Source organism: Plectropomus leopardus, chromosome 18 (assembly GCF_026936395.1).
Source record: "Plectropomus leopardus strain MGB_pleo_1.0 chromosome 18, ASM2693639v1, whole genome shotgun sequence".
In the NCBI taxonomy this organism is placed as follows: domain Eukaryota; kingdom Metazoa; phylum Chordata; class Actinopteri; order Perciformes; family Serranidae; genus Plectropomus; species Plectropomus leopardus.
In genome coordinates this window covers 31,346,054-31,360,218 of record NC_142193.1, presented here as the reverse complement: position 1 = coordinate 31,360,218, position 14,165 = coordinate 31,346,054, and the positions used below count along the sequence as shown (strand labels likewise).

Here is a 14,165-nt window from a genome sequence, read left to right as displayed (position 1 = left end):
CAGTTGATTAGGATGAAGAGCAGCGGCATCGGTAGTGTTCACCCTGAGGTTTGGGGACCTGTTGAGGGTCTTGGGGGACAACACAGGAGGATGGAGAGCAACACAGGAGCTTCCTGTCTCAGTCTGACGCTCAGCTAAAGTCTGCAGGTAAAACTGAGCTGCTGCAGAGAGAAACAGGAAGGTGTGTGTGCAAAATGGATTTTGGATTTTGTGTGTGTGTGTGTGTGTGAGAGAGAGAGAGAGAGAAAGAGAAAGCTCTTTTTTCTGTCTGACATTTCTGATTTCGCCTGTGACTCACACGAGGCTGACTCACCGCTGCTCTCTTTGCACTCTGTGTGTGTGTGTGTGTGTGTGTGTGTGTGTGTGTGTGTGTGTGTGTGTGTGTGTGTGTGTGTGCTACATATTGACATGTTATTTGTTCATCTTTTTGCTTAACATCTTCACTCTTAATGGCAGCAGTGGGCCCTGCAGTCTTTGGCCCTCCTTCAGGATGACTGGACACTTCTTTCCCACCTGTGTGGGTTTGAACCTGTGACGCTTCTGTTAGTCTGAGATTTTATATCCACCCACTTCTGCAGCATGAGGTCACAATTCAAGAAACACTGGAGTGTCGTTTTATAAATTTCCATGTGAAATCTCATAATGTTCCCCAGATAGCTGGTAACTGTGTGTGTCCGCTGTTTGCTGCTGCTACGTAGCTGCAGCGGACTTGTTTGAACTTTTAGAAACAGCTGCACCAATCAGAGCTGTGACAGTAAACTAAAACCAAAACAAGCTGAAAAATGCTGAGATGCTCAGTGCCCTGAGAGAAACTGCAGAGTTGAGTCTCTGTGGGTTTCACAAATTGAGTGGTCATGTGATCTTTTGCAACCCAACTGCCAGGATAATTGCTACAAACCAATGATGTATCATTTCCATGTTAGTATGTAGCGGATATGTTGAAATTTTTGCGTTCAAACAACACTGAGGTTACGGTGTTTATGTTAGGGCACCAAAACCATCAGGTTATGGTTTGGAAAAGATCATGTTTTAGCTTAGAATAACTGGTTTTTGAGGCATAATTAATGCTGGAAAACAGTGATGACTGTAAAAAACACTTGCTTTTTGTGGCGCCATCCCTGCTGGAAAAACAACACCAGGGCACTACAAAAAAAAAAAAACTCTCATTTGGGGCTAACAAGCGTCTGTAAACCCAGCAATGACTAATTAAATCCAGCTCGTTCTCATTCCAAAGTTGTCAAGTACTGCCACATTTGCAGTGCTTTTGGCATAAGATCCCGACGCCAAAAAGCTGCTTTTCATGTCTGTATGATACACCGCTGGACAGCATCAGTTTGAAACGCTGCCAGTAATGATGTAACATGAGGAGCCAGAAGGTCCCTGCAGGGCAGACAGGAGGGATCCAACAAACCCTGGACTTTCAAGAAGACTTCACCTGGGAGTCCGGTGTTATTTCACATATGAATGTGATTTTTTTTACACCTTACGATGTACCTCCTTCCTCTAATTCTAGCCACCCGTGCTGATGTGTGTTTGTTGACATCCCGCTGACATCCTGGTTGTTGGTTGGTTGCTTTTGTTGCCTAAACATAACCACGTGCAGCGTCATCTCACCATGTCCTCGTGTTGACATCATGTAGCAATCATCCTGAAACATCAACAGAAGACACAGGAGGACACCTGGAGCATAATACGTAAATGAGGAAGGCGAGGTAGTTGAGGTACGAACGTGTTGAAAAAGGTCATCTTTTGGCTAAACGACCTGGTTTTCGAAGCACACTTCACAACGCTACCAGACGAACTGATGACGTGGTCATCATACAACCAGAAGGCAGAGGTCGCGTTCACATGCAACGCGATCAGATAAAACCGCTCGTGTGCACCTGAAACGCTTAACGACAGCATCAGGTAATAACGCTGCAGGTGACCACGTAATGTAAGAGGAATGCAGGAATCCTGAGTTTGCTTCCTGTGTGAATGTGAGGTTTCCTTGCTCTTACCGTGTGCTACTTTTACCTAAACTTCGTGGCATTGTTGCCTAATCCCGACCATCGTGACGGTCTGCGTAAACATAAGGACCATGCTGCTCCATCCCACCATGTGCATTTGTTGACATCACGGCATCCTGGAGAGTAAACCGCTGACGCAGAAGGTCAGCGACAGCGGCACTGCGTGACCACTCGCTGAAGATTTGCAGAACATTATTACGAAGTGGAACGGATCGGTGCATCGGTGAAGTGACCTTCCCCAGTGCACGCCACCGCCAGAGTTAAAAGTCAACAGTGACACATAACCGATCAGCACCAAGCATGCGAGTCCTGTGAGACGGATTCTGGACTTTAACGGGTCGATTTATTCGATTTAGATCTTTACAAGAATTCACTGCAGGAACACAGCAGGCAGGACTCAAAAACCCAAATCTTCGTCTAAACGCGCCATTTTCACCTCGGAGGTTGTCATTTCTCGCAGCAAAGGAGATTTTAAAAAAGCACAGAAATATCAGGAGGAGGGAGAGTGTAAATAGTGGATGAAGAGTCTGCAGCCGGTGAGTCAGCCTCCCCGTGACTCTGAACACCATCGGACGTTACAGATGACTGCCGGATGAGCCGACCTTTGACCTTCACCTTTGTCAACCAATCAGCCGTCCTCAGTTCCAGAGACCTCCACCAATCACTGGCGTCCTTTAAAAATACCCACGAGGCACCTGTGGAGTACCGAGGACAGCGTCTCCATGGCAACAACATCATTACCAGAATAGCTCTCTCTCTTTCTCTCTATTTCTGTCTCCCACTCTCTCCGTCTCCTCCACCTCCTTCTTTTCCTCCTCTCGTCATGCAGAATATAAATCCTTCGTTTTCCCTTTTCTTCATCTCTCCCTGTTTCTCTCCATCTTCTCTCCATCCTCCCTGCTCTGTCACATTCTCTTACCTTCCTCCCTCATTTCCCCCATCTCCTCCTCCTCCTCCTCATCTATCTGTTTTGCAGTCACATTGTGCAAAGAGTGAAGATATTTATAGCTTCATCTATGATTCCTCCTCTCCTCTCTTCTCCTCTCCTTCTGTTGTAAACAAGGAATGAAGCTCTTTTCATTGTTAATTCTGACAGTTATTTCGACCCGTTTGCATTAAATTTAAAGATATTTTATGTCAAACCTCAGATGATAAACTGAAGCTCGAGTCTCCCTCCACAGTTGCGCAGTGCCTGTTTTTCCAATGTAATTTGCATTTTTGTTCCTCGGTAAAGAAGGTTTGGTGCTCAGTTTGCACTGAGACTCTCTCAGTGCTCACCGTCATACAGCAGGCTGCAATTAACCCTTTGACGGCTGTGAAAATTGACTGGATTTCATTCAAAAACATGGAAAATAGGCGACGTACAACCTCAAAAGATCTGGCCCAAAAATTTGCAAGAAGATACCATGATGATTGCACGTGAGGCGAACAGTGTATGCAAGAAATTTGTGAAAATTTGTAAGGAAATTAACAAAAAACGTAATAAACAAAAGCGAATTTAAAAGATTATTAAAAAAAGATGAAAAATATTTGCGAGAAACTGCTATCTCTCTCTCTCTCTCTCTCTCTCTCTCTCTCTCTCTCTCTCTCTATATATATATATATATATATATATATATATATATTTGGTCTATAAATGTATGGATTTTTATTTCTGTGGGCCTGCAGCTTTGGAAGGCACGTTTTCTTAAAAAAAACAAAGATAAAACCAGAAATCTTCTTTTTTTTTAATCACCAAGAATTTCAAAATAAAAAAAATCATACTTTTAAAATCACCAAAAATGTTTAAAGGAAAGAAATCTACAAAAAGTTCTAAAGAGACGAATATTGCTTAATGTTTTTAAAATCATCCAAAATGATAAAAAAAATTAATACACAAATTCATTATTTTATGTAAATCTTTTTTGATAAAAAACAACAAAAATGTTCAAAGAAAAATAAATGCCAAAATACAAAAAATCATAATTTTTTGTAAATGTTTTCTTTATTTTTTTTTTATTTTAAGCCAAATATATTGATTACAAAAATAATTTATTTGATTTTTTATTACTGTAAATCACCAAAAAAGTAAAACAAAATAAATTGCCAAAAATGTAAACATAGGAAAACATGCGTTCCATATTTTCTTTAATAGAAAAACCCAAAACACGAATACAGACGTTAAAAGTTGCATGCCTCTCCCTCTAACAAAAAAATAAATTAAATTATCATTTATCATTATTATTATTAAAAAGTTATTTTAATTGCCTGTCCTCCTTCTCTCTCCTCACAAATAACGAACAGTCCCTTGGTTGAAACAACATGAGGGTGTGAAGACACAGTGCGCTGTGTGTGTGTGTGTGTGTGCGCGCGCGCGCGTGTGTGTGTGACTCCGCTGGTTTCTGTTGGGTCTATTTTTAGCTGCGCAGACTGGTCACGTGGCAGGAGGAGGACGTCAGTCGTGTTGTTGTTGGTGGGAGAGAGAGAGACCGTAAATATGGAGGAGAGGAGCCGACAGGAGCCCAAACTCCGCTCCGGCTTCATCTGACGCCAGCCGCGGCGGGAAAAACACAGCGAGCCTCGGCGGAGACCGCAGCCGGAGGACCACCGACCCCGCGGGACCACCGACATCACGGTACCGACACGGTGCGCGCGTGTGCGTGTGAGTGTGAGTGTGTGTGCGCGGTGGTGGGAGCGGATCGGCGGACAGTCGGAGGCTCGTGCACAAACACACACACACACACACACACACACAGAGGTGACATTTTGTGCTCAGATACTGAAGCTAACTGAGAAACACCGAGCTAACTGCTAACAGCTAGCTGCAGGCGGCTAACATGCTAACAACATGCTAACTGACCCGACAGGTAACCGCTTCCTGTCTCACCAGCTACCTGAGAGCCGGTGTGTGTTCACTCGGCAGCTAACTGCTAACAGTCAAAAAGTTAACTGAGATTAACTCTTTACGGGACGGACACAGCAGCCACAAACAGTACCAAGAAGCACCATACAGCCTCTGCAAGGGACTGTTCGTTATTTATCAGAGGGGAGGGAGGTGGTGCAGAAAGTGGGAGCATGCCTGTCACAGATATCGCTATCAGTGTGTGTCCTAACTGACATGAAAAGTTATTATTTTTACAAAAACAAAATCCATAAGAGGATGTTTGGACTAATTTATATTTTGTTATAGTCACGTTGAAGTTCAGTGTCTTTGTGCACTGATTTTTTTGACGATAAAGTTTCGTATTAAACTGCCAAACATCCCGCCCCAGTGTGTGTGTGTGTGTGTGTGTGTGTGTGTATATATATATATATATATATACATATATATATATAGCAGATGTTTCAAGGCTGATATAAATGTTTTAAAGATTTTTCTTTCCTAATCTGTTTGGTTTTAGGTTTTATTTTGGAGATACTCAGCTTTCTCTGCTCAGGGGCCACTTTCACAGAATGACAAATGACATACATACATACATACATACATGTTTCTAGGATTTAGGACATTTCTCAGATTTTAGGATTTTAGGACATGTATCAGATTTTAGGATGCTTCTGTGATTTTAGGACATTTTTTAATTTTAAGGACATGTTTTGGATTTTAGGATGTTTCTTGGATTTTGGGAAATGTCCCAAATTTTAGTTTCTCAGACTTTTGAACATTTCTAGGATTTTAAGGATATTTATAGGTTTTTAGGACATTTCTCAGATTTTTTGGATTATAGGACACTTCTTGAATTTTAGGACATTTTTCAGATTTTAGGAAGTTTCTAGGATTTAAGGACATTTCTAGGATTTTATGTGTGTAGGCTTTTTAGGACATTTCAGGTTTTTAAGACATTTTCCAGATTTTAGGACATTTCCCAAAGTTTAGGGTGTTTTCTCAGACATTAATTCACCTTTATTAATTTTATATTCTATTTATGCGATTTGCATTTTAAGGGTATTGTATTGTAATTTGAGCTGCTGGACACCCAGATTTCTAGGATGTTAGGACATTAGTGTCTAAGCGAGGACTTCTGCCCGGGCGTGCGGGGGATCCTCCACTGGGACTTTTTTGTTTTGCTAATTTCTTGCTGTTTTGGGGGTGATTGTTTCATGTCTTGTTTCATTGGTCATTGCCTTCTTCTTCTTGGGTTAGAAAATTACTTTCAAAAGAGCTAGGGAAAAAATGTCCAATACATATTATTGATAATAACTGTTATTAAACATAATTCTTAAGAATTATTTTTCCTTTTTTACATTTCATTTTTGTTTTATTGTGATGATTTTTAGGTACTTTTTTTCATAGGGTCATTCCCTCTTAAGGATTTTTTTTTAAGAAATCAGGCCAATTTTCAGGTTTCAAAGGGTTAAATGTGAAAATACAATCAAAATGTTTTAATTAATTAAATTTGATTTCAACATTGATCAAAATGATTGTCATTTTGGCCGTGATGTGCAGTCCTTTCTGTCAGAGCGACTCAGTCAGCTGATTGATTATTATTATTATTATTATTTTTAATATTATTATCAGCTGTTATCAGCTAATCATAATTGATTTACTCACGATCAGTCTGACACGTGTGTGTGTGTGTGTGTGTGTGTGGAGTCAGGCTGCCACTCGGCCTCTACACCCCTCTGTCTCTGTCTGTCTCTGTCTCTCTCTCTCTCTTTCTGTGTCTGTCTCTGTCTCTCTCTCTCTCTGTGTCTGTCTCTGTTTCTCTCTGTCTCTCTCTGTGTCTGTCTCTGTCTCTGTCTGTCTCTGTCTGTCTCTCTCTGTCTCTGTCTGTCTCTGTCTGTCTCTCTGTCTCTGTCTGTCTCTCTGTCTCTGTCTGTCTGTCTGTCTCTGTCTCTGTCTGTCTCTCTGTCTCTATCTCTGTCTGTCTCTGTCTCTGTTTGTCTCTCTCTGTCTCTGTCTGTCTCTCTCTGTCTCTGTCTCTGTCTGTCTCTCTCTGTCTCTGTCTCTGTTTGTCTCTCTCTGTCTCTCTCTGTCTCTGTCTCTGTCTGTCTCTCTCTGTCTCTGTCTCTGTCTGTCTGTCTCTCTCTGTCTCTGTCTCTGTCTCTCTCTGTCTCTGTCTCTGTTTGTCTCTCTCTGTCTCTGTTTGTCTCTCTCTGTCTCTGTCTGTCTCTCTTTCTCTGTCTCTCTCTCTCTCTTTCTCTGTCTCTCTGTCTCTGTCTGTCTCTCTGTCTCTGTCTGTCTCTCTGTCTCTGTCTCTGTCTGTCTCTCTCTCTCTGTTTGTTTAGGGAAGAGGTGCTCAGGTGAACCGTTACCACGGCAGCCAGCTCCCTGGTTGCCAGGCAGCACTTCCTGCTCCTCTCCAGAGTGGGAGGGGCCAGGTATTTTAGGAAATTTTGGTGTGAAGAGGAGGAGGAGGCAGAGAGAGAGAAGGAGAGAGACAGAGAGATTTCTGTTTCTTGATACTTTGGCAACGTTGAGACTCATAAGACTCAAACTGCTTCTGTTTCTTTATTTTTCCTTTTTTCTTTCTTCTCTTGTTTCTGTGCAGGGACGCTCCTGTTTTTGCTTTCTACTTTATTACATTTATTTTCTTCAGAAATGTCTTTTAATAATAACAACAACCAGAATGTAAAGAGCTCCTCTGGCTTTACAGAATACGAAAAAATAAAATAAATTATAAACAAATAAAATAAGAAAATAAATTTGAGTGTAATAATGTAAAAATGTATATGAGCAAATAAAAAGAATAAAAATCAAACACTCAGAAATAATAAGAGCAATAATGGTTGGAGATGAGGGAGCGAGATACTCGTGAACGAGCGTCTTCTCAGCAGGTTTTTATAAATGTCAAAATGGAAATGGTGTGTGTGTGTGTGTGTGTGTGTGTGTGTGTGTATATATGTGTGTGTGTGTGATTAGTTTAATGGAGTAGTTGGCCAGCAGGTTAGTCTGTCACAGTTAGTTAGCTCCATAACGTAAGCACACACACACACGGACACACACACACACACACACACACACACACACACACACACACACACAGCAGTTGATCCCATTATCTGCTGAGGGCTCTGACACTGTTACCACGGCACGCCGCCAAGGCGCTGCATGGACGCGCACTTCCTGTGACTTTTTCCGAGAGTTGGATCAGAGCCGCCTGCTGTAAAGGCAACATCCACTAAACATACATCCATCGCTCCGACCAGGGTCGTTATACGGTTAAATGTTTCATCTGACATTGTTTTATTTATTTTCAGATCTTACATTTCAGCTCAAATTTTGCTTGAGTTATTTATTTATGTTTTTACCGTGCAGTAATAGTTTATCCTAACATTAACATTATTTATCCTGCAGATCCAAAAAGAGTCCTAAAAGGTCCATCAAAGAAATGTGAAATCAGCTTTTCTGTTATTAATAGTTCCTGATGTTATAAAGAGTTTAAAAAATAGTACTCAAAAAAATAATAATTTACCAAATGCCCCTGACATTCATGTCACCAAAAAGTTGTGTTTATGCCACAATAAATATTTGGGTAAAATTCTCCCTCGTCTAAAGTAACTAATGTGGGTTCGTGTTTTTTATTCTTCAGTTTTTGCTCCTGGAAAAATGAGTCTTAAATTTAATTCCAAGTGGCATAAAAAAGTCTTGTGGTAAAAAAACAAGTTTGTACTTATCTCACTCCTTTTCAAATATGTTAATAATCATGTGTTTAACATTTCCTTCAACCAAATCAAAAATATGTTGTATCATAATTTAAGATATGTTATTATAAGAATTATAAATGTAGGGTTTTTTGGGACATTTTTCCCTGTTTTTTTTTTTTTTTGGTAATATCTAATATTTCCCACTGAGCTCATTTTCAGATCATTTCCTTGTTACCTTTGACACCTTTTGCAATTCCAGGCACATTTCCAATTTTGATTTCTTTTGAAGAGGGTTAAATGTGTGTGTGTGTTGTGGAAACACAGGGTGTGTCTGGAGGGGGGACTCAGAGCTAAACATGGTCCTTTAAATCACATTACAGTTTAATAGCCTGAGCCTCACCTCTGACACGAACACACACACACACACACACGCACACACACGCACGCTCATTCAAGTCAATTAGTCCTGATGTCACAGCCTGTGACGTTTGTCTGTGTATCCTCTTCCTCTCTCTCACACACTCACACACACTCTCACACACACACACACACACACACACACACACACACACACACACACACACACACAGGTCCAGCAGGTGGCGTCAGAGGAGCAGCAGTGTGTTGGTTCACTCTGAGTTTCGACTCTACCTGAGTTCATTTTTTTAATTCCAGAGCACCTGGAACACAAATGTAATTCTGTCGTCAGCCGGCGACGTTGACGTTTAAATCGTCCTCTCCTGCTCGTCCTGCTGTGACGCGGTGATAGTGCGACACAACGAATCACTCAGGAGATTCGATGGAAACGTGTTTAATAATTTATCGGGTTTCGGTTATAAATGTATCCTCTTGAAAAAGCAGGAGAATAACAAATGTTGAAATTTTGTCTTTTGCAGGAGAAACTGGTGTTGAGGAGAACTTCACCTGTCCGCTGATTCACCTGTCCTCCTGCCCATCGTCCGTCCTCCAACACATGGCCGACTCCGAGGACCCACTTTAACCCTTGCAGTGGAAGGACTCATGAACTCATCACACGCCTCAGGTAGAAACCTCCATCAGTCCGTGTCTCTGAGAGAGCTGCTGCGCTTCATACTGGTGTGACTGGACTCAGATATGCTGGTTTTGATATGAACGGGGGGGGGAGCTGAGACATGAAGGACATGACGTCACTTGGCTGAATGTCTTTATGCAGGGACACTCAGTGACTAAAGGTCAGGGACCAGTAGCAGCAGCCTGATGCGTGTTTCTCAGGTTTTAGGACATTTCTTGGATGTTAGAATGTTTTTAGAACTTTGAGACCTTTACAGGATTTTGGGTCATTTTGTAGCATTTGGGGACATTTCTTGGATTTAAAGACATTTGTAGGACTTTGGGACCTTTCAAGGATTTTGGGACATTTCTAGGATTTTAGGACATTTCTACGATTTAAGGACATTTGTAGGATTTTAGGACATTTCTAGCATTTTAGGACATTTTTAGGATTTGGGACATTTCTAGTATTTTAGGACATTAGTGTGTGTGTCCTCTGTGGGGGGTGTGGGGGATCCTCCTCTGGCTCTTCTTTTGATCAAGAAGCTCTATTTTGATGCTGTTTTATGTCTCTGACTCTTTATTGACACTAAAAGGACAAAAACGATTCACATTGTGAATCACTTTATTTAAAATATGAATTACAAAATGGTTGGGGGGCCACACGGCACCCTATCTGGGGGCCAGATTTGGCCTGCGGGCCCTATGTTGAGTACCAGTGTCTCTTTGTCTTTTGGTTGTCTCTGTTAGATTCAGAGTTTCTGTTGCTGCTCTTTGACCGGATCTTTGTGTTCACTGTGTCAAAGTTTGGACGTCCCAGTTCACTCGGTCTGTTCGTCGGGGCGTTTGGTGACTCTGTTGTGACGTTTGTTTTCGGCAGTGAAATAAAGGAAACTTTATTGAGTCAGCAGCTCAGTTTACTGAGCGGAGGGAAACAGTCTGAGGAGGATGGACAGATCTGAAGAGTTGTAGCAGCACTTATTCCAGCTGATGTTTGGCTCCCTGAGGTTAAAGGGAGAGGTCAGATTGTTAAAGTGAGGTTTTTGTGGGTCCCTGAAGGCAGCGCAGGCAGAACTCGTCATGAGTTATTTTTTCTTCAGCAACAGTTTGTGGAGTTTAAAGTTGCGGGGTAGATAATTGATCTGTTGATCACATCCAATCAGGTGGATGAGAGGAGCAGCTGCTGCAGAAGCGAGTGAAAGCAAACTTTTAGACCCTGAACAATGAACACTTCACTTTCAGTGCTCCCGAAGTTCTGCTGCTCCGTCTGTGCCCAGAGTACGCTCTGCTCTCTGACACTGTGTGCAGTCAATAAATGAACGAGAGAACTCCTAATAATAATAAACTAATAAACAGTCCGGCTCCAAAAATATAAAATCCGTACGTGGCGGCAGATGGCGGGCCGCCACACGTGAATGAATGAGTGGGATAATCCCGAGTGAGTTTGTAAACAATCTTTTGTTAACGTTTTGCTGTTACGGGCTAAACGCAGACCTGCTTTAGTTTATGATGAATGTTCGCCGTTTTGCGTGTCATTTCTAATTTCCTTTAAAAGCAGCTGTGTCTGCCGCACACGTGTAGCCGATTCTGTTAATTGGAGAAACAAGCGTTTTTCTCGATGTCTCTGCAGAAATATCATAATGTAAAAACTGAAGTTGCAAACCTGACGGAGGAAACACAACTTTCAGCTTCTGAAACCACCAATAAGGTTACGCTGCTCCCCGTTTGTAAATGTGCTTATCTTCATGTTCATTTTTCGGAGATTTCTGCGTCAAGACTCTTTGTCCATTGGAATCGACCAAAAAACTTAACAGTATCCTATTTTTTTATTCATCAGCATATATATTTTTTGTGTTTGGAACATAATTTGGTTCTGAATGGGTTAAATATGTTGCACATCAGCAGATTTTTTTCCAAAAATGCTAAAAAAAAAAAAAAAATTTAATAAAAAAAAAGAATAACCAAACCTCTGATGCCAAAACTGTCTGACAGGCAGCACGGAGCTGAGCATGTGATTTATGTTTATTTATTTTATTTTAGATCATTTTCACACAATTTAAAAACGGCATAAAGTTCAGATGAATAAAAGAAGCCAGAGGCTCTTACCCTCAACGAGAGAACAACAGAAACCGTAATGAAGAAGGAAACAAACAAACTCCTAAAACAAAACAACAAAAAAACCCCAAATTAACATTTGACAGATAAATCGAACAAACAGCTGTGGAAACATTTAAATGATTAATGGATGATCAGGACGCGGCAGACGGATTAATTGTGCAGCTCACAGTGAAAACACCTGCGCGGCCTCCGCTGGTGTTTGTTGGCACCTTTGTCTCTGACCGACTGACTGACGGACAGACCGGCTGTAATTTGGTTGTCATGGATACAGATATAGCACATAACACACAGACACACACACACAGACAGCAGTGTGACTCCAGGGGTTGATGCGCCTCAAATAGAAACGCAGAGATGAGTCATCCGCTGAGCTGCTGCAGTACACACACACACACACACACACACACACACACACACCTTCAGCAGATGTGTTTAGTATGTGAGAGCATGGAGACGTCTCAGATGGCGGTCAGTTGGCCGTCCCGGTGCGTGTCTCTGTGGACAGATAACGTCACTCTTTGACGGCTGCAGATTTCTGAACGCCGTCAGAAATCAGTTTTCGGTGTTTTTTGCGTGTTAATGTTCCCTCCTCTGTCTATGGATCCGGTCTGTGTGAGTCACAGCGGGGCGGTCCTGGACCTGCTCGAGGACACAGAGCTGTTCACACAGGAGGCGAGGACGCAGAGGGGGACGAGGAGGAGGAGGGGGGGTGGGATGAAGGCGACGATCAAATGATTCGATGAAATCGTATCGCTCAGAGCTGACGGGTCCAAGTCGCCGTCCTGAGCTGATTTTCTTTCACAGATCAGCTCCTGGTCTCACGTTAAAACACCGAAACGTTCCTCAAAGCTTCAGCGAGCGCCGAGCGGCTGAATGGAACAAACAAACACTAAAAATAGAAAACAGCAGCCAGCACTTTCAATTAATAATACCCACACTGCCACGCTACGGCCCGGAGAAACGCTCAAACAGTCCAACCGAGCGCCGTCACACCGACAGACAGAGACCCGAACACGTCCACGCCGCAGAAACAAAAAACAAACTCACATTTTATACCTGTTTTCTTTAACTATTAACCCTTTTTGGAGCCGAGGACATTGGTTTGATTGTTTTTTTTTTCACTTAAAAGCAAGTCTATAAAAATGTGTTTTCACTGATTCTGCATCCTTATGTCAGTAATAATAATATCAATAATATCAATAATAATAATAATAATAATAATAATAATAATAATAGTAATAATAGTAATAATAATAATAGAATAATAAACAATGATAAAGTAAGGATAAAATAATAATGCAAGCAAATAATGCAAGATGCAGGATGTACAATGTCAATATAAAATAATACAGAAACAGACTAATAAGGGCAATCAAACCCCAAATATGAGAAAACAAATTTCCCTATGGGACAATAAAGAGATTAATAAAATAAAAATAAAAGAAATAACAAGACAAAATGAAAAGATGGAGTAAAAAGACAACATTACATAAAAGCAAGTCTATAAAAATGAGTTTTAAGAAAAAAAAGACACTGATTCTGCAGCCTAACTCCAATAATAATAATTATAATAATAATAAGGACAATATAAAAATCTTTATTGTATAGCACCTTTCAAAACAGAGTTTACATATATTATAAAAAATACAAAGAAATAGACAAAAAAAACCAACAGAAACGGTAAAAGCAACCAAACCACAAATAAAAGGAATATTAAAATAATAAAAAGACTAAATAAAAAGAGATTAAAAAAGAGAACATCACATAGCTATAATCTATAAAAATGGGTTTTCAGAGGTGATTTTTTTAAACTCTCTGGTTCTGCAGCCTCATCGACCTGAGTTCTGGGTTTTAAAGGTGCTCAAAGTATTTTTCGGGGCCGCGAATCAAACCGGGACGACCTCCACCTGCAGAAACTCAAAATTTAAAGGAAGAGGCCACGGTCCCGCCCACTCTGTTTGATTGACAGGTGATCTCTGGGCAGAGCGGTGCAGGAACATGACAGCACCACCTCCTCCTCCTCCTCCTCCTCCTCCTCCTCCTCCCCGGAGCTGCAGGCTTACTGCTCTCCCTCTCCGTCTATTTTTATCTGCAGCTCCTCCTCCTCCTGGCAGGCTATTTTCAGCCGTAGTCCCTCCATCAACCCCCCATCTCCTGTGTTAGTAAATGCTCCTCTGCTCGCTCCCTCCTCTTTAATCTTTAAACAACAGAGACATGCAGCAGAGGGACAGAGGGACAGGGGGGACGGACGGAGGGACAGGGGGGGCGGACGGAGGGACAGGGGGACGCTGAGAGACTCGTCAGTTCAGTGAAATGCGCTCTTGTTGACTTTCTCCTCATCCGTTTAACTTCCTTTCCACCCAGTGATCCACTTTCAGCCTCCTTCCTCCTCCCCCCCCCCTCTCTCTCTCTCTCTCTCTCTCTCTCTCTCTCTCGTTCATTCAG

The 14,165-nt window shown here is 41.7% G+C and overlaps 1 protein-coding gene across 1 annotated transcript in view; it reads left to right on the top strand.

The window, feature by feature from the left end:
• Positions 1 to 4,421: 4,421 nt before the first annotated feature.
• The window catches only part of hdac5 (histone deacetylase 5), a 46,148-nt gene continuing 36,404 nt past the window's right edge, over positions 4,422 to 14,165 (top strand). The window contains exons 1-2 of the mRNA XM_088069310.1: positions 4,422 to 4,623; positions 9,470 to 9,615. The gene's annotated coding sequence lies outside the window, so the exon portion shown is untranslated. The remainder of the gene's footprint in view (positions 4,624 to 9,469; positions 9,616 to 14,165) is intronic.